Source organism: Arachis ipaensis, chromosome B1 (genome assembly GCF_059453495.1).
Source record: "Arachis ipaensis isolate K30076 ecotype BB chromosome B1, ASM5945349v1, whole genome shotgun sequence".
NCBI lineage: Eukaryota > Viridiplantae > Streptophyta > Magnoliopsida > Fabales > Fabaceae > Arachis > Arachis ipaensis.
Genome location: NC_142436.1, coordinates 17,839,253 through 17,865,638, shown reverse-complemented (window position 1 = coordinate 17,865,638; position 26,386 = coordinate 17,839,253).

Below are 26,386 nucleotides of genomic sequence, written 5' to 3'. Positions count from 1 at the left end.
AATAAAAACAAAAATCTGTAAATCTGTACCAAAATGCATCTGTACACTAGATGGACCCTCTCATAAATTAACCTAACAAATAGAAGTAGTAAAGTGGGTAGTCCTCTCCACCTTGTTAAGCCCAGCCTAAAAACAAGGACAGACCGACCTCCCCCGCCCGTCCCATAAAAAAAAAAATTAAAAAAAAATCAGCTTAAAATGCTAGCTCACTCTCATTTATGGTGGATTTTTATTTTTTTCTTTAAAAAAATAATAAAATTAAAATAAATCTAAAAAATAAAAATAAAAAGTCAAACACAAATAAAAAAATTAAATTATAACTTAATTTTTTTTCTTTCTTCTAAATTTTCAAGATTAATAGAATTATTCACAATAATATTTATTAATCGAATCATTTTTATTTTGCGAAACTAGTCACATAATTTGAGCACATATATAAAAATGTAAAATAAAATAAAAATAAATAAATAAATAAAATAAATAAATTTAATAAAAAAATATATTTTAAAAATTATATAATTATTAATTTTTTATATATTTTTTAATCACTAATCACTCTTTTATTTAATATATATATATATGTCAGACCTACCGACCTAGCAAAAACTAGGGTTTTTGGCATGTTTTACCACCCTACTAATAATTTTGATAAACCTATTTAAACTTATTAAAATATAAATAAATACATAAATAATTTTTTATTAAAAATTTATTAAATTCTCTATACTTTATTATAAATATTTTTAAATAATTTAAATACTATAAAAATTTATATATTGTTGTAAACATTACATTTGGTATATTGCATCTAAATAAATTTTTTATACAAAAATTGTTTTTTATAAAAATATTTTTTTTAAGAAAATAATGGACCTTTAAACAAACTTTATGTTAAACGAAATTTAATAGTAAACTAGGTTTAATATTAAAAAATAATTTATAACAAATTATAAATTAGACGACTTAGACTAATCAATTACATTGTATATTTAGTCTATTAAAAATAGAGTAAATATTTTTTTTGTTTTTTTATTATTATTTTTTTAAAAGATAAATCATTTTTTTATAATTTAAAATTTTTTAACTAAATTTTAACTATATAAGTAATTGGTTTAAGCAGTTTATATATTATTTTTTTAAGTGACTTTTAATATATTATTAGCAGGTCACTGTTTATAAGAACGGTTTAAATTAGTTACTTATTAATTAAATGGTTAGGAATCGATTATAAATTTTTAAATTGTAAAAAAATATTTTATTTTTCAAATAAATAATAAAGATTTCAAAAAATATTTACTCTTAAAAATAAAGTCATTATAAAAATTATCAAAATAATTATTAATTTAGTGATCGATATTGTTAGTCACTAAAAACCGTTGTTATTTTAAATGGGTTTTTGTGGGAGTCTAATCCAGCCTGTCTTGTTTTCATCTCTAGGTGTGAAGATGGATTCCAAATCTTACAAGTCTCTAATAACCAATAGAAAACAACAAAAATGCTGTGCAGTGAGAAATCTTGATAGTAAGTCAAATACGAATATAGAAATAAACTATGAACACAAGAAGAATCTTTCCCTTGCTTTCTAAGCTTTTAGATTGCGGCTATGCAATGATGAAACCCATTTGAGAAGTTATAACTTCCATAAACAAAAATAATAACTTTTATTATACTATAGAGTATCTTGCAGACACATGTTTCTCACTTGAATTTGTCGACCAAAAAGTAATGCAAAAGATTTCTGGGATTGAACAGAGACCATTCCCTTATTATAGTATAATAATAATCAATTATATTAAGTATATATTAAAATTAGTTACTAGTATAAAATATATGATAAAATATAAATATATATTAAAAATAAATTAAATAATATAATTTTTATATACAAATATATTAATAATTAATTTTAATAACTAATTTTAATATATAAATATTATTTTTGAATAATAACCATTTAATTTTAAGTATGTAGTGGAGGAATATACTCGAGAATCCCCCATCTTTCTGCATGGTCCACGTTAAATGATAGTGTGCAAGTTTACCAACTATACAATATATTCAACTGTACAAGATATTTTTAACTAAAAATATAATATAATAAGCACAACAAATAAAGCTTTGTCCTATTTGATATGGTTGGCTATATAAATTAAATAAAATAATTATACTTTATTATGATAAATTATACCTTAGCTTAAACTAGTTCATTTATACCTGAATTTTTGCTGATCAAAATTCAGAACTGTATTTATTTATTTATTTATTTGCTAACCATCGAGTTATCCATCTAATTTGCTACTATAAAAAAAATTCAATTTAAACAGTTTTTCTAAATATTAAATACAAAACAAAAAATAGATATTATCTTGAAATCTTAAAAATAATTAAAGTTTTTTGTTTAAAAGAAGTATTTAACGATATTAATTACAAAATTTCTCATTATTTATCATATAAATTTATTGATAATCATTTTCACAACTCTTAACTTCTATCTATTTGTGCAAGAGCGAAAAATCTCTAGGCCTTTCCCGAGACATTGTATTCATCTTCAAATTATTAAAAGGAAATTTATTGTACATTAGTTATTAATTACTTGTCAATAATAATCAATAAATATTATTATTTTAGATTAGTATTTAATTAATAATAATTTGTATTTATACTTATAAAAGTTTTTATATATAAAACACACAATTTATATTTATATTTATTAAAATTTATACAAATAAATTAACACAACTTATATTTATATTTATCAAAATTTATATATAAATTAATAAAATTTATTTATTAAAAATAATTTAATATTTGTACTAATACTACAAAAAAATTGAAAAATAGCTAAATACTGAATAAAATTATTAAAAATTAATGAGCCTCAAAATTTGTCTGATTATCATGTGGTGAAGTAGGTATTTTAATGTATAAGTTGTTGAGTTAAGAATTAATTTAGTATTTTATGATGATAAATATAATAATTATTTTTTTATTATAATTAAAGATTATGATGAACATTATAAGAATCAATCAAAGATGAGATTAAGCTAAACTAAAAAAGAATTTATACTATCAAGACAGTAAGTAATCCACTCCAAAATCATATCATATTCATATGAATGGCTGCTGCATGAAGAATGAAGAACCAAGATGGAAAGAATGTTTATTCAATGCCAACGTTCTCAAACAAATGGTACAACGGCTAGTTGATGTAAAAGAAAAATTATTCTGATATTAAAAAAGAGATATAAAACTCTATATAGTGATGAATTATCAAAAAAAAGCCAATCATTTTTGTATATATTGCATATCACACAAAACAGTCCTTGTGTTCTTATTTTTTTGTGTGTCTAGATTCAAACTTACTTTGAGAAATACAAAAGACAAAGAGTGTAGTGCATACAAAAGTTATTTACCCTTTGTTTGAGTGTTTGAATTCGAAAGTGTACTATGGGATTAGAATGCCCTTAACTAGATTGGGTTAGCACTTAGGTGTTACTAAGTTTGGGATAACTTAGATGAGTTATAAGAGTGTGAATTTTTTAGAATTGGTGTATGTAATCAATCTTGATTATAGTGAAATTCTACCATTGTTGTGGTGGAGACTGGACGTAGATCACATTGTATTTCGTGGCCGAATCAGGATATATCGATGCATCACTCTTCTCCTTTTTTCTGCACAGATAATGCATTAGTATCTTTAGTTATTTTTTTATTATTTTTTAAAATAAAGTTAGTGATTACATTTTAATTGAGATTCTTGTGACTTAATTTATATTGAAATGCCTTGAGCTTTGATAGGTTCAAAAAATTATTTAAAAATCTTAAGCAATGCCAAAAAAAAAGGAGAAATAAGCATAGAAGCTCTTGGGAGAATCAAAGATGGCGTGTTACTCTTCATCAAGTACCACGCCAAAATTGAAGAAAGCAAGTCTAGGAAGCTCATCAAGCTTGGCGTGCCATGCCATTCTTTTGGCGTGGCACGCTGGACCAAAGTCCAGAAGCTAGTAACACCTCTAGAGAAGCGTCAAGAACATGCATGGCGTGCCACACCATTCCACACGCCTTCATGCCTTGCTAAGAGGGCATGCAACACGCCTTCGATGGGTTCGCAGGGTCGCACAATTGACGTGTCATACAACCACATGCCAGCTCCTTCCTACACGCCTTCCAACTCAAGGATTAGAGAGGGTGTGTCATATCACTCTTTGGCATGGCACGTTGGGCCAAAGTCCAAGAATTTTTATGCCTTCCATTGAAGCTGAAACACGTTAAGTCCAACACCTTCTTAAGTGGCACACTACCTGCACTCCACTCACACGTTAAGTCCAACACCTTCTTAAGTGGCACGCCACTCGCACGCCCTTGCTTCTATATCCTTGGGCCAACTTCTAGTAATTTCAAAAGAGCCTTGGCGTGCCATTCCAAGTCTCCCAGTGCCTCGCCAAATTATCCAAATTTCACATCAAACCCAAAATCAAAGTGTAAGCCCATGATTTTAATGAAGTAATGGCCTAGCTTTGAATCCTAATTACAAGGAGAATATCACTTTTTAGATATTAATTAGAAAAGATTTGATTTGATTTTGTTTTGAATTTGAAAGTTAGGTTTAGGTTAGAAAATAAATAAGTTCACGGAATATTTCACGGACATTACTTTTCATCTTATCACATTTTACAATTATGTTTTGATTTTTTCTGCATTATGAGCAACTAAATCTCTTCTGTTAAAGTTAAAAGTTCTGTTATCTTTTTATAGCTTATTAATCTAAGTGTTTTATTTTGTTTGAGGTTTTTACACTTTTCTATTTTATGATTGAGTTTTTATTTTTCATCCCTAAATATTAGAACTGTTAGAAAATATTCTAACTCCGTTTTGGATTTTAGTATTCTTTTGGAATATTTAATATTAAAATTAGTTTGAAAACTCTTCCTCGTAATTTTTTAATCTAACTAGAAATATTGCATTAAAAAGTGTGCGACTTACAACTTCATAATTTAATTTTCAATTGGTTCAGAACTAGTTTAAACAAGTAACATATAATTCAACCTAGGATCATTCTTGAATCTTATGTGAATATAAATTAGAATTATACTTAACCCCTTTTCTTAAATAATTGACTAAGAAATTAGCGATTAATTATGTTAAAGCGAAATTAAATTACCAAGAAATTGGAGTTCGATTATTTATGATTTGTCATGAAAGACCTCTGTAACTATAAGCCTCAACTAAATAAATATAATGATTGATTTTTCTAAAGACAGAACATCTCTAAAGCCTTAACACTTATTCATATTACTTTTCTCATCATTCATATTTTTTTTCTTTTAACTCCCTATTTTTAACACTTTAATATCTCTCAACTCCAGTTTTTAATCTTTTCAATTAGAATAGTCAATTAATCATTGCTTATTTTGTCTATTAATCTTTGTGGGAATGATATCCACACATCGTAGTATTATTTTTTACGATTTAGTGTACTTATCGAGTTGTTGGTTTTGCAGCCATCAACAGACGAGATAAAATAAAAAATTGTCTTCTAAACTAGAATTTTACATAACTTATTTATTCAAATATAAAAATGATTTCTTGATTCAACCCCTTTTTAATTCACTTAAAATCTTCTTAAGTATATATCGAATTAAGTGTTAAAGTAGTTTTTGAGATTAATCGTACTAAAATAATTCACAAAATTTTAGTAGCAACAATATTTTTTTAGATTAGAAAAAGTGTGCTACTTTACGAATCACTTAAAAGAAAAAAGTTCAAAAAACATAATTAATAAAATTAAATTTCAATAATTATTTTAATACACAGCTATCATGAAAAATCACTTTAGAATTTACCTAGAACTTGTGATTCAGCAAATCATTTGACGGGTCATATCAAGAAATAAGAAGTGCGCATGACACTTAACATCATCAAGAGGCGAAGAACAAAACTATATCAAAATGGGGGATTTTTTTCAGAAATAAAATTAAAAAAAATATATTTTTTAAATATTATTTTTAAATTTTAATTTTTTAAATACGATTTTTTTTGTTTAGAGCATGTTTGCTGCACTCCCAGTCAACTCTATAAAAATTATAAAGTTCGTCTTACTCCCGTTTGAACTCCCTTCAAATGTTTTAAATCTCATATTTTTAATCCATTTTAATCGATTATCATCATCTCTAAATAGTATATATCTACAAATAATATATAGGAATACACAAAAATACACAGACAACAAACATGACTTCATCAAGGATTTTTTTAATTATAAATAAAAATAATTCATATTTAATAATGACAACCATTATTATCGTCTCCAAAATATACAGAAACACCAGAATAAGCCATATTAACAAGAATTTTTTTAATTATAAGTCGTATTTTATTTTGAAATAAATTTTAAAAAATATACTATTTGAAATAAATTTTAAAAAATATAAATAAATTTTTACAAAATAAAATACAATTTATAATTAAAAAAATTCTTGTTAAATATGGCTTATTTCGGTGTACCTGTGTATTTTTGGAGACGATGATAATGGTTGCCATTGTTAAATATGAATTTTTTTTAATTTATAATTAAAAAAATCCTTGAAGAAGTCATACTTGTTGTTTGTGTATTTTTGTGTACTCCTATATACTGTTTGTAGATCTATATACTATTTGGAGATGATGATAATGAATTAAAAGGGATTAAAAACATATGGTTTAAAATATTTTAAAGGAGTTCATCCGGGATAAGACGAGGGTGCGACGAACTTGCTCTAAACAAAAAAAATCGTATTTGGAGAACTAAAATTCAAAAATGGTGTTGGAAGAAATATAAATTTTTTTAATTTTATTTTTAAAAAAATCCTCAAAATGGGACACAAATTAAAGCGTAAGACCGATGGAATCAAAAGCTATTTGATATAGAGTGGCCCAAATACATTGGAAGAGAATAGGCACTACTACAATATTTAGTCAAAGAGTAGTGCTAGGGAGCCAATGGCCTAAGTGTACAATATGTACAATGGGCTAAATCTTTGGTTTATGAATTAAATGAACATCACTTATACTATGCAGAATAACCATCCGGATACCAAGGATAACCATCCGTATACCAGGGATAATAAACATCTCATGTTATAAAAAGTTAATTTTGGGTTCACCAAGGTTCGAACTCTTGACCTTCCGCATCTGGAACTCTTATACCATGTCCTAACACCACTCATCCCAAAAGCGTAACCTGACAGGATAACGTAACACTAATAATGATATCTCTAATACTTTCTAAACCTTCATTGTACACATTGTACGCTTAAGCCATTGGCTCCCTAGACTTTCTCTTAGTCAAATGATATAATTAGCAGTTAGAATCTTCATAGTGCATTGGCACATACAATACTATAAAATTTCTTTTTCTCTCTCTCTTTATATTTTTTTCTTTTTTAATTTTTTAATTTTCATAAGTTTATACTATAAATAGCTGCTGATACCTTAACTTCCATATCATCATCTCCTTGGCATTGATCTTGTCTTGTACATTATTATAAGCTAGAAAGCAAAAAATAATAACCTCCTCATAAATCACTTCTCCACCACCTACACATATATAAAAAGCAACCAAATTATCACCATTAATTTCTTCAGGCCATGCACAATTATTTCGTTCTGTTTCTTGCACTAGTTGCCTTCCATGGTTGCAATACTAGCCATGGAAGGAAGATCATGAAGCCATTGAAAACAAACATTGAAAACCACAATACCCCTCATCCTCTTAATACTCTTGGTACTACTATTACATCACCTAAAACCAAAGTTGAGAAACACAAAATGGCACAAAGCAATGGAGAAACAAATGCTTTTCGACCCACAACACGAACAAACCCGGGTGCAGATCACAAAAAATTCACCGGAGAAGATAGCCTAATCGAAGCATCAACGAAAATTGATAGTCCAAAATCTAAAATTTCGGTTAATGGAGTTGGTCCAGGTCCTAGCCCTGGTAGTGGTCACAAAATAATCACCGGAAAAAATACTACTCTTATGAAAACAATGGTGGAAATTCCTATGAATGGTGATGAAGGAGATAATAATCTCAAGAAGCCAATGGTGACAGCTCAAAGTGTGGATGGGATTGGACCAAGTCACAGCCCTGGTGTTGGACATAAACCTTGAAGCCTTTAGTTTGAAGCATAATAAAAGTGGACACTAATGTAAATATTGTAATCATTTCTTTAATTTTATGTGTTATTTTAGAAGAAAGGCATAAAGAGTAAAATGGATTAGTTAAAAGATTCGGATTCATTTTACTGTATAAGTCTTTCACTTACTTCTCTTATGTTGAATTCGAAATTTCAACTTATAAATAAACATTTTTATTAGTTGCCGAAATTCCAGAGGCCAAGGTCTAGCCTAGCTAGTTTGTAATTCCGAGAGTCTCATTCTTCATTATCGATAGATTCCGTATTCTTGAATCCCATGCCAAGTATCAAGTATATATATATATATGAGAAAGATCCATTTTGTAAAAAGAAATAAAATTAAAAAAAATTCTTATAAAATGGTAACAATGTGATGACTAGCTACAAAAATAAGCAAACTGTTCACAGTAGAATAATTCAATTTTTCATAGCTTAATAATGAAGTGTTCAGATCAACAAATGGAAAAAATGTAATACATAGAGGAAAAGTTTAAGGGCCAGTAATTTTATTAAATTCTAGCCAGCCAACATGTAACTAGCAAAAGAAAAGTGAATAATCTCACACCATTAAAATCATTATTGATGGCTACTTGATGTCTACAAATCACAAAAGTTGCTGACCCCTAGCACTCCTCAATCTATCTTGGTTCAAAGTATGAATATTAACATCTTAGTTGTTCATTTTGTGTAAAACTCCAATTATTTCTAGGATTTACAATACAAGATTATTGATAACTTAGATATTTGATGGTTCCAATAAGAGAAAAAAAAATGGTTATTGGTATAAACAGTTGTTCTACAAAAGACAACAAGAAATTGCAATATAAATAGCCAATAAAAAACAACATAAATGCAGTGATCGATTCAAGTCAAAGGCAACAAACAATACGGAAGGCCAGCAAGAACCTTTCTCTTTCTACAGGTTTTAGATTTTAGACTATTTCAGCTGTGCAATCATGCGACCCATAAACAAAGATGTATATATATTTGATACTAGATACTAATATATCAAAAGGTATGGTCATTGAACAGGGGCCATCCACTTTAATAATCAGTTATATATATGTGTCGACCAAAGTAATTAAAATTTCTTTTCCTGGGATTGAACAGAGGCCATTCACTTTAATAATCAGTAGAATACCATTCTAAGTGGAGGGAATGTACTGGAGAGAATCTCCATCTTTCTGTAGGGGTCCATGTTAATTTGACGGTGCGTATATTGATTACTCTTAATTATATTTATTAGTTTCATCATAACATACACTTCACTTCTTACCTGTTTGCATAGAGTAAAATATCTCTTGGGCCTTACTGTAGTTGTCCCATTGCAATCTTCAAAGATTTTTAAAACTATGGTATACAACTGTAGTTGTTGTCGCTTATATAGTTACAGATGAATTAGTATTTATGCTGTTAAACCATTTTTGACTGATTTCTAATTACCAAATCAAAACTAGTCAGTTTTAATTATCTGATTTTTAGAACCATATGTAATAATTTGGATTTTTCTGAGAATTATGATATTTATGTATTTTATCTAATAATTTAAATTTTTGAAACAAATAATTTGATGATATAGTATTAATATAAAAACTTATATTAAACATCATAAAATTATCGTTTTAAAAAACTTAATCTAGTAAAATAAGATACATGAATAATTATATCTAACACATCTTTTAGTTTTATGTAAAAGTTTCTTTTGAGTTTATATAAATTTTACATAAACCTTTTTTTTTATTATCTTATATTGATTTTTTTTTAAGAGATAAAATGATTGAACTCTAAATTGACATGAATGATTATATCTAATTTTAAAAGATAAAAATTTAATTTTGTAATCCCAAAAATAAAGAATTTAAATGTAAGATAAACAAAAAATGCAAAATTATTCACATTTCAAGCAAAAAAAAAAAAAAAAAAAAAAAAAAGAAAAAAGAAAAATACTTATAAAGAAAATAAATAGTTGCAATCACAAGTAGCAGCAGACAACTAACGCGACCAGATCTATAGTTGTAACCATTATTTAAATCCCATCTTTGAGGACACATACACATTCAATAATGTTTGTTTAAGGCTTAAGCTCTTGCCTATATTCCTGTGTCATTTAGCGAATCTGGGTATGTTTGACTGCTCCCATAGTCACATTAAGAAATAATAAAGTGTTCTTAACATCAAAAGAAGATATCCATGTGAAAAGTTAGTTGAAGATTATTAAAAAGCAAATTGATGAGCCTATAACAAAATGAAGCACAAATGACCCTCTTATATTTAAGCAAAAGAACATGTTCCCTCACGTTAATGGGTGATAACCGATCCTGGGAATCAAAAGTTATTTGACATATAAACGGTCCACATTAATTTGAAAAGAGTACACACTCCACAATCTATGTTATCAAATGATATATAACTAATTAAAGTTTAAACTTTTTGTAAAACTGACTAAATTTATTAAAAGTTTAATTTTTATGTACGGATGATATAATACAATAAAAAAAATTTTAAGGGATAATAATTTTAATTTATATTAGCTAATATTTTTAGCAGTAACCCAACATATTTGTTCAACATAGTAATACCATATTTTTAGCCAATATTTTTAAATATTGTTAGTTAATTACTAATAAAAAATAATAAATTATATGATTATCTAATCGTATATAGTCATCTTAACGAAAGTAACTAATTTTAAAATCTACTACTTAAAAATATAATCTAAACACATCAATCTAATTAGATAATCTTATAAAACTCTTTATACGTAATGAATGTATTAAAATTAAACTCATTATTAATACTTGAATTATTATAATGTTTACAATATATAGTCCCCTGAACATTATTATATAGTGACTTTTAATCTTTTAAAAAGCACAGAAAATTATTTATTTTGTTTCATAATATTTTTTATTTTAATACAAAATAATGACCCCAATTATAATATCTAAGTATTATTAGATTCTTTTTTCGAATTCCTTTCTAATAATATTGTATAACAGTATATTGTCATTTTATATGATAATTTTGTCTAGTTGCATAATTTTCCATTTTGAAGGAGATTATAAATACTTGATGATTCCTTAACTTACATATCATCCCACCTTGGCATTAATCTCTTATCATATTAACAATTAGCAAAAATCTCTTAAGTCACTAACACTACTCTTCTCCCTCTTTCTTCTCTTAATAAGGCCATGCACAAATACTTCATTCTATTTCTTGCACTAGTTTCCTTCCATGATTGCAATCTTACCCATGCAAGGAAGATCAAAAGAAAGCCATTGAACACAAACATTGAAAACAATAATCCCCATCCTATTATTCTTAACCTTCCACAACCCAAATCCAGTGTTAATAATGTTCCTAGTCATGCTCCATCATCAAACAAACACAAAATGACACCAAACAATGGTGTTGGTCACAAAAAAGAACAAAATGTCATGAAGGCAATGCTGACAATTCAACGTCCAAAGAATGAAGTTTCTACAAATGGGGTTGGTCCAGGTCCTAGCCCTAGTATTGGTCACAAGAAATCTAATATTATGAAATCAATGGGAGCAGTACAGAATGGAGATGCTGATAATAATAAGGTTTCTGTGAATGGAGTTGGTCCTGGTCATAGTCCAGGTGTTGGTCACAAGAAACTTGGCAAGGTTTCCATCAATGGAGTGGGCCCGGGTCCTAGCCCCGGTGATGGTCACTAAAGATGAGGTGATGAAATCATTGGTCGCAGTTCAAAGTTTAGATGCTAATGGTTTAATTTTATGAATGGGTGAGGTCAGGTCAAGTGGAATGGAACAAGGTGACTAACCCTTTGATGGCCTGAAGACATGTCTTTAGTTGGTAGATTTCAAAAGTGGATAGTCAAATTAGCCATGTTAATATTATAAGTATTTCCTTTAATGAAAAATAAAGTCGCTATCTTATTCTTCGAATCCTTCACTTTCCTTTATTTCTTCTCCTCTTTAAAATCTCAGTTCACAATGCAAACTCACCTTTAATTCCCAAACATGCAGATCGTCTACATCAATGTGTATGTCCCAATTAAAGTTTCGTTCGTAATGCAGATTCGATATTATTCTTGCGGGAAACCTTTTTTTTTAGGGGAAAGCTCAACACACTGATAATGAGGGAGCATATAATCGACAAAGACAAACAAAAAATAAAGAAATTAAAACTAAAAGCAGCTCTTATTTTATTTTTGACATAGTCATCAACAACACGAGATAATTATCACACTATTCTCTAAAGCAACAAAAAAATTAACAACACAATTCATTATATTTGTTGTCTTATTCTAAAATATGATATTATTCCTGCGTAGCCAAATATTTTATATAACAAAACAAAAATCTAACTAATTATTTTTTGTGCATTTTTTTTCTCAATAGCATAGTTTTTCAACTCTTAATGTGTTTTTTCATTGTACTTAAAATAATTCAAATACCTCCAATATCAGAATTTATGTACATCACATCTATCAAGAAAACTCACATGTAACAAATAGGTATTACATTGTACAATTTTAACATCATTTCTACACAAAAGGCACACATTATCATTCTGTTCAATGATATCTAATTTACTTAACTGATCTTTAGTATTGACTCGGCCTACTAAAACAAACTAGATAAATAGTTCAACTTGAGGTGAAATTAAGCTAGTCCTTTCCAAATTTTATTTGTGAATTTGTAACTAATTATACCATTTGCCAAAGTCTCTTAGCTTTCTACAAAACCTACATAAATGAATAAGTAGAATAAATATCTTCTTTGTCGAATTTTCACACTACTCTTTCATATATTTTTGCTATCAATTTCACAGATTGCAAGATATCAAGTAGTTGATTTAAGATTTCTGTCTCCCATTAACTAAATTTTTTCATCCCTTATAAATTTCAAATTCACTTTAATCCATCCCAAAACTCACAATCCCCAATTATGAATCCTTTTTTATTTGAAATAAAAAAAACCTTAAAAAAAAATCTTTCAACTTTTCAACTTGTATTATAACTTTGTATCCTCCTAAAATTTGGTTAATCTATCATCCCTTACCTCCATAGCAAGTCTATCAATAATTTTTTCTTTGACATATTATTTTTTTATTTGCAGATGATATATATCTTTTCACAAATTTTTTTTTAACTGGCAATGTTTGAGTTAACAACAAATTATTAGATTTTAAATTATTGCATGAACATGCAACCTTCTTCCACAGCGAATAATCCTTCTTAGAGAATCCCTTCCACCATTTAAATAGTAAAGCATTATTACAAACCACTATATCTCCCCACTTTTATCAAGCCTTCTAATTTCTTCGGTAGCTGTATCATCTCCCACCTTACAAGAGCTAAGCCAGATCGTTCATCTTTCTTCCCCCAAAAAACTTTTTCTGCAATGAAATTATTCTTTGCGCAACCGCATGTGGCATCTTATACAGACTTAGATAGTAAATAGGTAAACTATTGTTAACTGATTTAATAAGAACTAACTTTCTCATTTTACTAAGGATTTTTGCTTTCCACAAGTTAAGTTTCTCTTCTACCTTAACTATTCCCGGCTTTTATATTTTTACTAGCTTCAAATTCGCTCCTAAGTTAATACCAAGGTACCTCACTAATAAAGCAGCCTCTTAACACCTCAGTAGTTGACATATTTGTCCAACCCACTCCTGACTACAATCACAACTAGAAAATGAATTAATACAGACAGATTTACAGACGGATTTAGTCTTTATTACAGACAGATTTTTGGTTACCGACGAAATTACCGACGGATTTTGTCCCTCTGTAAAAGCTCCGTCGGAAATTATTTACCGACGGATTTTTTTCCGTCGGAAAATTACAGACAGATTTTTACCAGTTACCGACGGATTTTCCCTCTGTAAATTTTCTATCCATTTTCCAAAGGCGACAAACTTTCCGACGGATTTTCCGTCTGTAATTACAGACAGATTTTTCGACGGATTTTCCGTCTGTAATTACAGACGGATTTTCAGACGGATTTTCTGTCTGTAATTACAGACGGATTTTCCGACAAATTTTCCGTCTGTAATTTGAACCTTGGAAAATCATCTCACACTATGATTACAGACAGAAAATCCGTCTGTAAATTCGTCGGTAAAGTAAAATAGAAATTTTTTTAAATTTTTCCATTGCAAAATGAATACTTTAGGTTTATTTTTTAAATTTCCTCCATCAAACACACTGTAAATTGAAAAAAAAAAGAGACCAAAAATCATATAGATAAACATAATATTCATTACATGATACCTATAAAATTGGATGTTATTTTTCAACATCATTGGCCAATATCTCACTATCATAAAAAGGTACCCAAAAAAATAAACCATTGACAGAACTATAACTATTTACATTACTCATTTTCACTACTAGTTCCTTCATTTTCAACAATTTAAACAAACAAGATTTTATATTGATCTTATTCCTTTTAGATTGCATGATGGTGACTTGCTTAGAGCCATTGACAAATACACCTCCTGGATCTCCTTGTGGTTGTGTGGCCACTTCAAGTTAAACTCCACATCAGCATTGCAATATACAAGTTCTTCCCTTTGGTTTTCAAGCTAGCTGAGGAAATTGCAGCCAGTCTTTTGTTGACACCAGGTTCGCATTGTTGGAGCTAATGCAGCAAATCATCAACTAGAGAAAACCACTGTTCTCTTAAATTTGGTGCCTCAAGGAGTTAAGTTTGATGATACAACATCATTCTTGATATACAAGAAATTCTGGCACAAAGAAATTCTCACTGATACTTCCCTTTTTGGCACAAGAAATTCTGGCACAAAAAAAATCTAATGGCGTATTCAATTGAAGGGCACAACTATACTAATATTTGGCAACTGAATTTGCCTTTCAATTGAAGGGCACAATATAGATTTACCTCAACAAGGACATCTGCCTTCTTTGATTTAAGATCAACATAATCCTTTTAAGAAGGTATATGAACATCAGTAACAAATATTGTTAGGCTATAAGAAAGAAATATTTATGTATAAACAACAACAATTATAAACCATGACCATTTATTTCTACAGTTCCCTTTTGCAATTGATAACCTACACCTGAATCCACTTAAGAGAATCCACTTAAGACTATGTAACTTTATTGAAAAATTCTTTAGTATTTTATGACATTCCATAATCATAAGAAAATAAAAAAAAAAAAACAAGATTTACTAGTCCATACCTTTAAGATCTTTTCTAAGGGAGAGAAGAGGATCCAAAGTAACATCTAACTCATGGCAGTGAAAAGATATAATAGCTAGTTAGTGTACATATGAATTAGGTTGGACTAATATGAAAGGCATAGGAGAATTAAAACCTGATGATAAATACAAGTGTGGTGTGTTTTGTTTTGATTCTAACAACCTCTTTGCAATAACCTGCATAACATTCAAAAATAGGTGTTATGACAAACATTTCTCCTAAGTATGAAAGCATTCAACTCCAAATTAAAGCAAACAAACGGTGGCTTCACAAAGACCCTTTGAATGCTCTTCACATATAGTTATTTAGCAAGGATACTTCTCACTTAAATACAACATGCCTCTAAAAAGATTTGAGGAGCCTTCCTCTTGTTTAACAGAAAATTCATCAAACCAACCTTGCGAATTTGACTATTGGAAAGATCTTCATATGCATCTGACTGCTTTGAGGCAGAAGCAGACTTTGACTCTGGTGATGCTGCACATTGTTGATGACTTTGAGATGGTGATGCCTTCTCTTTAGCTGAATAAGGTTTTGGAGTCAATTTTCCTGATTTAATTGCAGACAGAACATCCCCTTTCAGTAAAGTGCCATGTGGACCAGAGGCATTTATTGTCGATGCATCCAACCCATATTCTGAAATTAGCAACTTTGCAGCTGGGCTAATTCTTTTTGAACTGGTTTTCTGCGGTTTCACCTCAGTTTTAGTATCATGTTTGGTGGTCTGCTCATTTTTGCTTGCAGATCTGCTACCACTAGAATTCTTTACAGCTTCAATATCACCTGCATCTTCAACCTTGCATTACACTAATTACCAAATAATTTAGCATTTTGCAATGCACACAACCATAACAAAAAAAAGAATATTTACGTTAACAGTTTTCAGGATATGGAAAGAATATTTATTACCCTTCCTCTATACTTTCAAATTCAAGGGTAGCTTTGTCTATCTCTATCTCACATAATATGTCACCCACTTTAATCTGTTAGATGAATTATATGTAAATGCACAGCAGGCAAAATAATATATGAATATTACCGAGCATTCATAACCTTTGGACTTATAGTAAAATAAGGAAATCCAACTCAAAATCTAATGTTAAAACATCACTAACCTTGTCTCCTTCTTTTTTCCTCCATTTTTGCGATGTTGCCTTGGTTCTGTATGGAAAAATAATTGAAAATTAATGCTGCAATAGTGGGAAAGTTTGGGAGATGATGGTAATGTTAACCACAGAAACATCACAATCTTTTCACCATTGTTGGGGATAAAGCTGTCATTTCAAGAAGGATATGAGGTGGAAGTTCTGATGCATTAATGTCAGTGGACGTTGGTTCTGATTTTCTTTCCTCATCTGAGTCATCCTGATGTGTTAGTTTCTTCTCTTTAACCTTAGTCCCACTTCCCATAGAAGCAGGGACATTTTTAATATCATCTTGATCCTCAACCTTGTCAAGGTCCACAGAATAAATTATCAAGTAAAATACCACAAGTTGACAATTTAAAATTAACTAGTGCTTACATGAAGAGGAAAATAGTGCTTTCAGATTACGATTTAGCAAAGCCATAAGAGTCTTAAAGGATCACGATTTCACGATGCTGAATTCAGAAAACCCTAAGAGTCTTAAAAAAACAAGAACTACTATTTCTAAGCATTCCAATTATATTTGGCCCTCTTTAACTTATCATATTTAGCAAATTAGACAGTTTTTCTCGAGATATGTTCAAGTATACAAAATTGATAGAAATTAACCACTAATCGGCACTGTTTCAAATCGAATTTTGAGATCAGAGCAAGACACTGCACAATAACGCGTTTGGAATGAAAAATTAGCGAGAGAAATAGGGGATGGAGTTAGGGCTAACCTGGCTAGTGGAGTGCGAATAGATCAAAAGATTGAAGATCTATGCAACCCTATATATAAAGTGTTTGATTCGATTTGATTCGGTTAGTGGAGAAGCTGGTCTTTGCCGGAGAAGAAGTTACCAACGGAGTCAACTCTGGGAACACCATAACCACTGTAATACATCTGACCTACCAAGACCTGCATGTTTATGTCCCCAGCTTTAGCTTCTTTCAGTTAGCAGAACTCAAATATATATATATATATATATATATATATATATATATATATATATATATATATATATATATATATATATATAATCAGGGTTCGACCAATTTTACCAACTGCCACTAAACTGGTTGCACGTTCTAGCTGCTTCACCACATCTTCCAACTCACCAGGGCAACCCCTATGTATTTTAATCTGCAAATGCCATTCAAAATTGCAATTACAAATTATTAGAATTCAAGTGTTTGTACAGAAACTGATTATGTTTACCATAACTATTATTACTTTTAAAAGCCAAAAAAGTTCAAAAATGTTTGAACAGCATAACAAATACTAACCTCACTCTGAATAAGTTTTTAGCACAGTAGACACATGGTATAAAGTATAAACCCTACAAATATTATCCTCTCTGCAGTTAAATAATTAATCACAATAAGCATGCAAAGTAGCTCAACTCCCACTTCCCAACCACTCAATAATCCGACCAATTTAAGCAGTACATGGAAAATTAAAGAGACAAAGGAAAGCTGTCCAACACAGTTTATCCATGTTTTGCATGCAATGCCATGATATAATAACATTACGTGCCATAGTCCTTTTAAGAATTTCCTTTGAAATCAGATACATGACTTGCATATGAGAAAAAAGGAAGTAATCAAAGGAGAAAACAGATTTCATATGAGAAAAAAAAGATAAATGACTTGCATGTCTATAACACTTCTAAGATTAGCAAATTCTGCTAGAATAAATCATCAGTATGAACCAGAGAGATTTACATTTTACATAAGTAGATACATTAAATGATTCATACTTACAATGTATCCAAATTACCAATCCATGATAGCTGATTGGAATAGGCCCTTGAAGATTGTTCAAAGAAAGGTTTCTAATGGATAGTGATCACAATTTCATGAAACAAGGACTAATTAAGCAAAGTTCAAATGTAATACTTGACAAGTTGTTGTTGAATCTTACATAATAGAATTGTAAATAGGTTCTAGCTATCACTTACAAATAAGTCACTCTCCAAACTCTTCAGCGCCCCGGGAAATGTTCCAGTTAACTTGTTCTTTGTTTTAGTCAAAAGAGAATTCAGATAACCTTTGATAAATGATAATTTTTTACACTCTTCTTTTATAGCGTAAAAGAAATCTTTTTTATATTCTCATTTCTTGTCAATAACTCTTAACACAAAAAACAGAAAATATACAAGAGAGGAGTGCAACATATTACATTTCTCCATTTCTTTTATCAATTATACAGTGTTATAGTAACTAATGAAATGACTTATTGATCCACATAGAAGTGGCAACTAATGCTCTTAGAAGTTACAATACAGTGTTATAGTAACTAATGAAATGAAATACATGCTTACATGAATCTTTTTCAGTCTAGCCTCCGCGGAAGCTATTTTACTGTTCTCCTATGATAAAATGGATGAAAGCTTCTTCTGAGTTCTGCTTAACAAATTAATCAAAATCAGCAATAAATAGCTTGTTAGTTAATATGAAGAATGACATATCTTTAGGTATTAATTGTTCTCTGCTCTTGATTTTTCACTTTCTTCCCAGGTTTTGATCAATGACATCTTCTTCTCTGTGACAACTCTTGCAAGCACAGCATCTGAATACAATCCAGCATATGAAAATAAATCCACATAAAAATAGAATTCGAGATCCATCCACATACACTGATACATACCTCTGTTGAGAGATCCCTCAGAGGCTCTTTATAGTACAACATTGGTTATTGAGATACTACAAAGCCGGATTAAAGAAGCAAAGTAGGATAAACCTAAAATTGGGATAGAAAATTAAGCCCTACCCAACATAATCACAAAATCAGAGTATACCTGAAATTCACGCAGGGAGCAGACACAACGAGAGGCAGCAGAGAGCTCGTGCGACGATGGCGATGAGAGTGGCGACGGAGAGAGCTCTGCGACGATGGCGACGAAGGGAGCATACGCGACGAGGCACTGGCGGAGGGAGCTCGTGTGACGCAAGGAGTGACGAAGAGAGCTCGTGCGACGCAAGGTGTGTCGAAGAGAGCTCGTGCGAGCGGCGGCGGCGGCGATAGCGACGGCGAAAGAAGCTTTGCGACTGCGATGGAGAGAGTGAATGGAGGGCCAGATTGAAAGCTCGTGCGAATGAATATGGAAATTGTGTTTAAATTAGGGCAATTAAAATTTGAGACAGATTTAATAATTGGTTACAGACGGATTTCTCCTCCGTGATAAGTTTAAAATTAAAATCTCAATTTTACCGACAGAATTACTGACAGATTTTATAATCTGTCGGTAATATTTTGAAAAAAAAAATTAATTTTTTATAGACAGAAAATCTGTCTGAAATTCGTCGGTATTTTCGACAAAAAAATTTCGTCTGAAAAATTTGTCTGTAATATATTATTTTCTAGTAGTGAATTCACCGATATCAAACTGCACTTTTCAAAATTAATATTCAACCCAAGCATCATTTCAAAATACCTCAAAAGTCTCTTATAATTTTTTAGTATCTCCTTCTCTAGTAGACAAAATAATAATGTTATCTACAAATTATAGATGCGATAACTCTATATTATCCCTGTCCACTAATAGTGGTGATATTTTTCTATCCCTTACCGTCTTCCCAATCATCCTTTTCAATGCATCCACCACAAGAACAAATAGAAATGGCAACAGTGGATCACCTTGACGAAGCCCCTTCTCCATCTTAAATAGTTTCGATAGTGACCCGTTAATTAGAATAGAGATAGATGCCGACTTAATACACTCCTTAATCTATTCCCTCCATCTTCTATCGAATCCTATCTTTTCTAGCACAATATCAACAAAACTCTACTTTATTCTATGATAGACTTTTTGGAAGTCCAGTTTGATGATCGTTGATGCCTTCTTCTTCAATTTTCATCCGTTGCACAGTTTCACATACAATTAAAGTTTCATCATATATTTTTCTCTCCTTAATAAAGGCACTTTGTAATTTTTCAACTAAACCTAACATTACGATGCTCATTCTTCTTGTCAACGCTTTAGATATAACCTTATAAAAATATCCAACCATGCTGATAGATTTGAAATTTTTTTATCTCCTTTGACCTAATAAATTTCGGAGACAAAACTACCCATATGGCATTAATGGAGTAATCATTTGTTTGTATGTTGATGATATGTTAATCATTAGAACAAATTTAGAAGGAATTCATGTAGTATAACAAAGGAGTATCTAATTTCTAAATTGAAGATGAATGATCTGAATGAAATTGATACAATATTAAGCATAAATGTGCATAAAAATAAATTTGACTTTATTTTAAATCAATCTCATTATATCAAGAAGGTATTGGGGAGAGCTATAGCATAATTAGAATATTCTAGTACTATAAGAACTTTAATATATGTAATGCATTGTACCGAGTCTAATATAGCATTTGTTGTGTGCAAATTATCAAGGTTCACAAGAAATCCTAACAACCAACATTGTAAAGTTATAACAAGAATTCTTGGTTATCTCAAGAAAACTATAAATAAACTTTAGTTATCCATTAGTTTTAAAAGATTATTCTAATGCAAATTGGATTATAAGTCTTAGTGACAACTTCAGGATGAACTTCTACTATAGATGATGGTGCAATAAGTTGGACATCAAAAAAATAAATCTATATGTATATCAGATCATTTTATTATGTAGGTTGAGTTTGTAGTTTTATCTATTGCAAATAAAGAAGTGGAATGACTCAGAAATTTGTTATCTAAAATAAAGTTGTGGTCACAGTAGCTAACAATTATTTCAATTTTCTGCAATAATGAATCAATCATTTCTCGAACATATAATAAAGTTTATAATGAAAAATTTAGATATATAAGTTTGAGACATGATTTTATGAGATAATTAATAGAAGATGGTGTAATTTTCATTACCTATGTAATATCTCAAGGGAATTTAGCAGACTATTTGACTAAAAATTTGTCAAAGGTTAAAATTAAAGAGACAACTGCTAAAATGAGATTAAAATCTATTGTTGTTAAATGATAAAAGTCCAACCTCATTCTAGTAGACCACTAATTTCAAAATTTAATGAATAATAACAAATTATTTAACAACTAGAATATTAATGATTTAGTGCTATTTAAATAAATTAGGAGAATGAGTTAAAACTTTTAATAGATTGATAATATTATTTATCAAAAAATTTTACTATATGAATATAAAAATAGTATCACTCTAATCAATAATTTTAAATATTTTATTCTCATAAATATTCATAAAATTGGAATGAGTACAAACAAAATTATATAAGTACTTAAAATTATAGGCTCTTTAATCTTGAAAGGTACAAATGCTTAAAACTATACTCTTCCAACTTGAATTAAACTATTTGCGGCGATTTGTTGCGGTTTGGCTACTGATTTTTTTTTTCTTTTAAATGCAACCACTGCAATTCTATATTAATTTTTTAAAAAAATATATATTACAAAGATGTATAACCTCCACAATTTTTATAATTATATTAAAAAAATGATGGCTTCACAAAACTGCTAAATTTTTTGTCTAATAAGTAGTTAAATACAAAAATTAAAAATAAAAACAATTTTAAAATAGTTAAAATATCACAAGAATAAAGTATAATTGTAATATACATAATAAAATATTATAATAATATATCAAATTGATTCCAAATTTTGTGAAATTTTGTTAAATTAGTTTATATTATAGTAAAATGTTGGGGTTCAATGACTGGATTGATGAAATTTGTCATACACAAAAATTTTGTTGATGGTGTAATTTAACAAAATTTATAACCGGTGTAAACGAATTCCTTTTAACTTTTAGTATGTCACCTGATGAATTTGTCAACATAATTAAAAAGATTTCTAGGATTGAACAGAGACCATTCACTTGTAGTATAATCGACAGAATACGGTCTAAGCTAAGTTAATTGATGGTGTACATATATAACTCTTCTTAGTTTAATGGTTCGTATCTTCATCATATCTATTCAATTCGTACCTGCTTGCAAGGGAAAAAAAAAAAATATCTTTAGGGCTTTTCTCCTATTGGCAATTAATTAATATTGATAATATAGTATATTAGTTATAGCCCTTGGGTACCTTGAAAGGTCACATAATTGAATATCAATGGTCGACATTAGAAGAGCACACTCCACATATTTAGTCAAATTAAACGACATAATGAGAAGGGTTTAGTGCTATTTTATTCTTTAAATTTTTTTGTTAAAAATTAAAATTGTTCTTAACATTTTTTTCCTTTTAAAATGTCGTTAACATTACAATAAATTCTAAAATCATCCTTTCATTAAGAAATACTAACTTTTGAACAAATTTAATCTTAAAAAAATAATTTTTTCTATACAAAATGTCAGAAATTATTTTTTATATAGTAGATACGTTTGTGTTTTTGTTCAATATTAGAGAGAGAATATTTTGCTAGTTTGTGGGTGCATGTTCAACACGTAGAGAACGTGGTGACAGGATCTGTCAACAGCGTGGCAGTTTCCCGACAACACACAGGAAATGTGGTGATGTGGCGAGCTCAGCAGCGTGGCAGTTCCATGACAACACGCAGTGGACGTGGGCGTGGGCGTATTGTCTGCGAATCCAACAAACATTGCAGAGGTTTCTGCGTATTTCCGAGGAGCTGCATCAACATGGAGTGGGCGTGTTGGAGGCGATCTGTATGCAGGGAATAGCTCCTCCACTCCGGTAACCAGCAACGCAGCTCAAACTCTATAAATTGAGCTCCTTCGTCCCCATTTTATGTTGTGTAGCTAGTGTGTGTTGATAGAAAAGAAATATGAAATAAAGAAAAAGAAGAAGAGAGTTAGTAGTGTATGAGTAGTGTGTTTAAAAAAAAAGAGTAATTATACAAAAAAATTATTAGTTTATATTGATTAAAAATAGTACGTAATTTTACGACTCTTGAGAAACATATTGTCAATTATTTGGATCATTCTGTTTAAGTGAGTTGATAATTTTCTTTTTTTTTTTGTAATTTAATTATTTTAATTTTTGTAATTTTAATTAATATTAATTTTTTGATAATGATATTAATTTTGTTTGTATTTAATATTACTATATTATTTAATTGAGTTTATAAATATTAAATTTAATAAATAATATATAAGTTTTAGTATATTATTATTTTATTTTATATTTATTTGTTAATTAGTAAACAGAGAAATAATATAAATGTAGATCCTATTAATTTTTGGAATTATTTGTTATAATGTGATTACTTTTTTATAGATTTAATAAATAATTTAAATGTTAATATTAATGAATATTTTTTAATTTACAAAAATGAATAAATATTATGAATTTATAAAAAAAATTGTATGGTTATTTGTTATGATAATTATGAAGGATAATAATACTATTGTATGTTATTTTACTTTTTATTTATGATTGTATTTATATTATTTAAACTAGTAAATAAATAGTATAATATGATATATTTTATTTAATTTTTTTATATAAATTAATTCAATCAAATTCTTATTATATTTTATTATTTAATAGATATATCTCATTAAATAATTTATTTTTTAAATTAATAGATATATTTAATGAATAAATATATTTTTGTTGTACTAGTCTAACAGGAATCTTATGGTTCGTAAACTGGATTCGCCGGAGACGTGAAATCCGATGGTAGAAGACGCTTTACAAGCAACGGGATTCTATCATGTTTCTAGAATTGGGGTGATCAGAGGATTTTACTCTTTACTATCTGCTTTGGTGGAAAGGTGGAGGCTAGAGACTCACACCTTTGTATTGCCGATGGGTAAGATTACCGTAACACTGGAAGATATTGCTCATATATTTGGCCTACCCATTGATAGACAAGTTGTGAGCGGCTGAGAAAAAAGTATCACGCATCAGCGGTCTCCCCCTCCACCAGGGCAAAAACGATAGGCACAATGTTCTGGTTACCATCTTGTGCAACAGCAACCAAAAGTGCACATTTGTATTTTTCGTAAGGTGTGTGCCGTCAACCTGAACCAGAGGCTTGTAATGCTTGAACGCTCTAATGCACGGGTTAAAATTCCAAAATACGCGATGAAGTATCCTGACACCATTCACCTCCTCACTCCCGTTGTACAGGGGTCGTGTTTCTATTTGGACAATTGAGTCAGGCATCTTCCGAACCATAACCGAGAATCACCATGGAAAAGCTTGGTAAGAATCTTTTCAACCACCGAAAACTTTGGCTATGGATTTCTGGTTTGCCAACCAAACCTTTCGGTAACTGATGGTGTAGTTGAACCTTGACTAGACTTCCACAATTATAAATTTCACTTTGATGGACGGGTCAGTCTCAACCAATGGCCTTATAGTCTCAGCAACTGTATCTGAGTCCAACTTGGAATGATCCTAAATCATTTCCATGATGCATGTGTGCCTATCGTTATATCTGCGTATCTCCCAATAACCTTTTTTTTCGTATCAAGCTGGCTCGGATAAACCAATCGCACCCACGCCCATACGTCTTGTATTTTGTATAGAACGTATGTGGCTCAGACTCATACACATTGTATTCGATTTCTCTAGAGATAGTGTAACTTCTAATTGCTACGACGACCGACTTTCTAGAACTATATTCCATTCCAATCCTGAACTTTCCATCCTCAGGATCAGCAACACCTACAGAAAGCAGAAATCATCATTCATTGATCCATCCAAAATATAAATTAACGAAAACGTATTATTCACTCATCATGTACCTATGTTTGCATATTCTGGGAATTTCGGTGCATGCATAGGTCAAGATCAAGTTACGCATAAAAGGTGGAATGTCCATCAATTGACTAACTGCGGGAGGAACCACTACGTTCTCCGATGCTGCCTCAACTCCCACATCACCATCCTCGTCTTCGTTGTCGGCTTCATATGTGGCTTCGAAGTATTCTTCGCTGTCACTGTTCATTCCTTCGTACACTGCAGCTCTATCATCTTCTATATCTGAATAATTTTGAATCCCATTTGCATCTACATTTTTAAACTCAACATACAGCTCAATCTGTGGCTGTCGCACCTGAGTTTGCCAGTGAATTTGGAACATATTCTGTATACTCGCTTTGTCAATGATCAGCATAATACCAAGCTGTATTAGACCACCAAAAACTATAACAGGATTTTGGTACAAAATACTGCTCACTCTCCTCAACATACTGTTCTCCATGCTTTGATAGAGACTGTTCTGAAATTTCATGAACGTCATGGTGCATGAAACCACAAATAAAAACATATTCTAACACACAAACCTCACTCCCTCATGAGTATTCTGTATAATCTTACCATTGCGATATACTAACAAGTTACGGTACCTTCCATCACACCAGAAACACACTCAAACAACTCTTCTCTTTGCAATGAAATGGTACCAAGCTTGGCCTTATATATGCAGAGCACTCAACACATACACCACGTGTTGTATCGCCATTGAATCACAAAGCGATACGTCAGTAACACGTCCCCCACGTGTTGAAGCTATCCTCTAATCACACTTCAACACGTCATGAACACGCCCCCCCCCCCCCCCCCAACGTGTTGAAGGTGCCCTCGAATCACATGTTGCCACGTCAGCAACACGCCCCCCACGTGCTGCCAGCTCACCCTCCATGTGCTGTGTTAGCACGCCCTCCACGTGTTGATGCTATACTTCTGACACGTCCACCAACAAGCAAATATACAAAAAATGCCCATTTTCATTCAAAACACCAACATAGTCTCTATATTAAAAAAATGAGCCACAAAATGCATCTCTAATATCATACTTTTTACTTGAATCTCACCTAGCTACCACCATTGCTCTTCATTTACCCACATCCAATCAATTTCACCTCCATATTTCTCATTATCAATTTTCACTGCCATTCCTAAA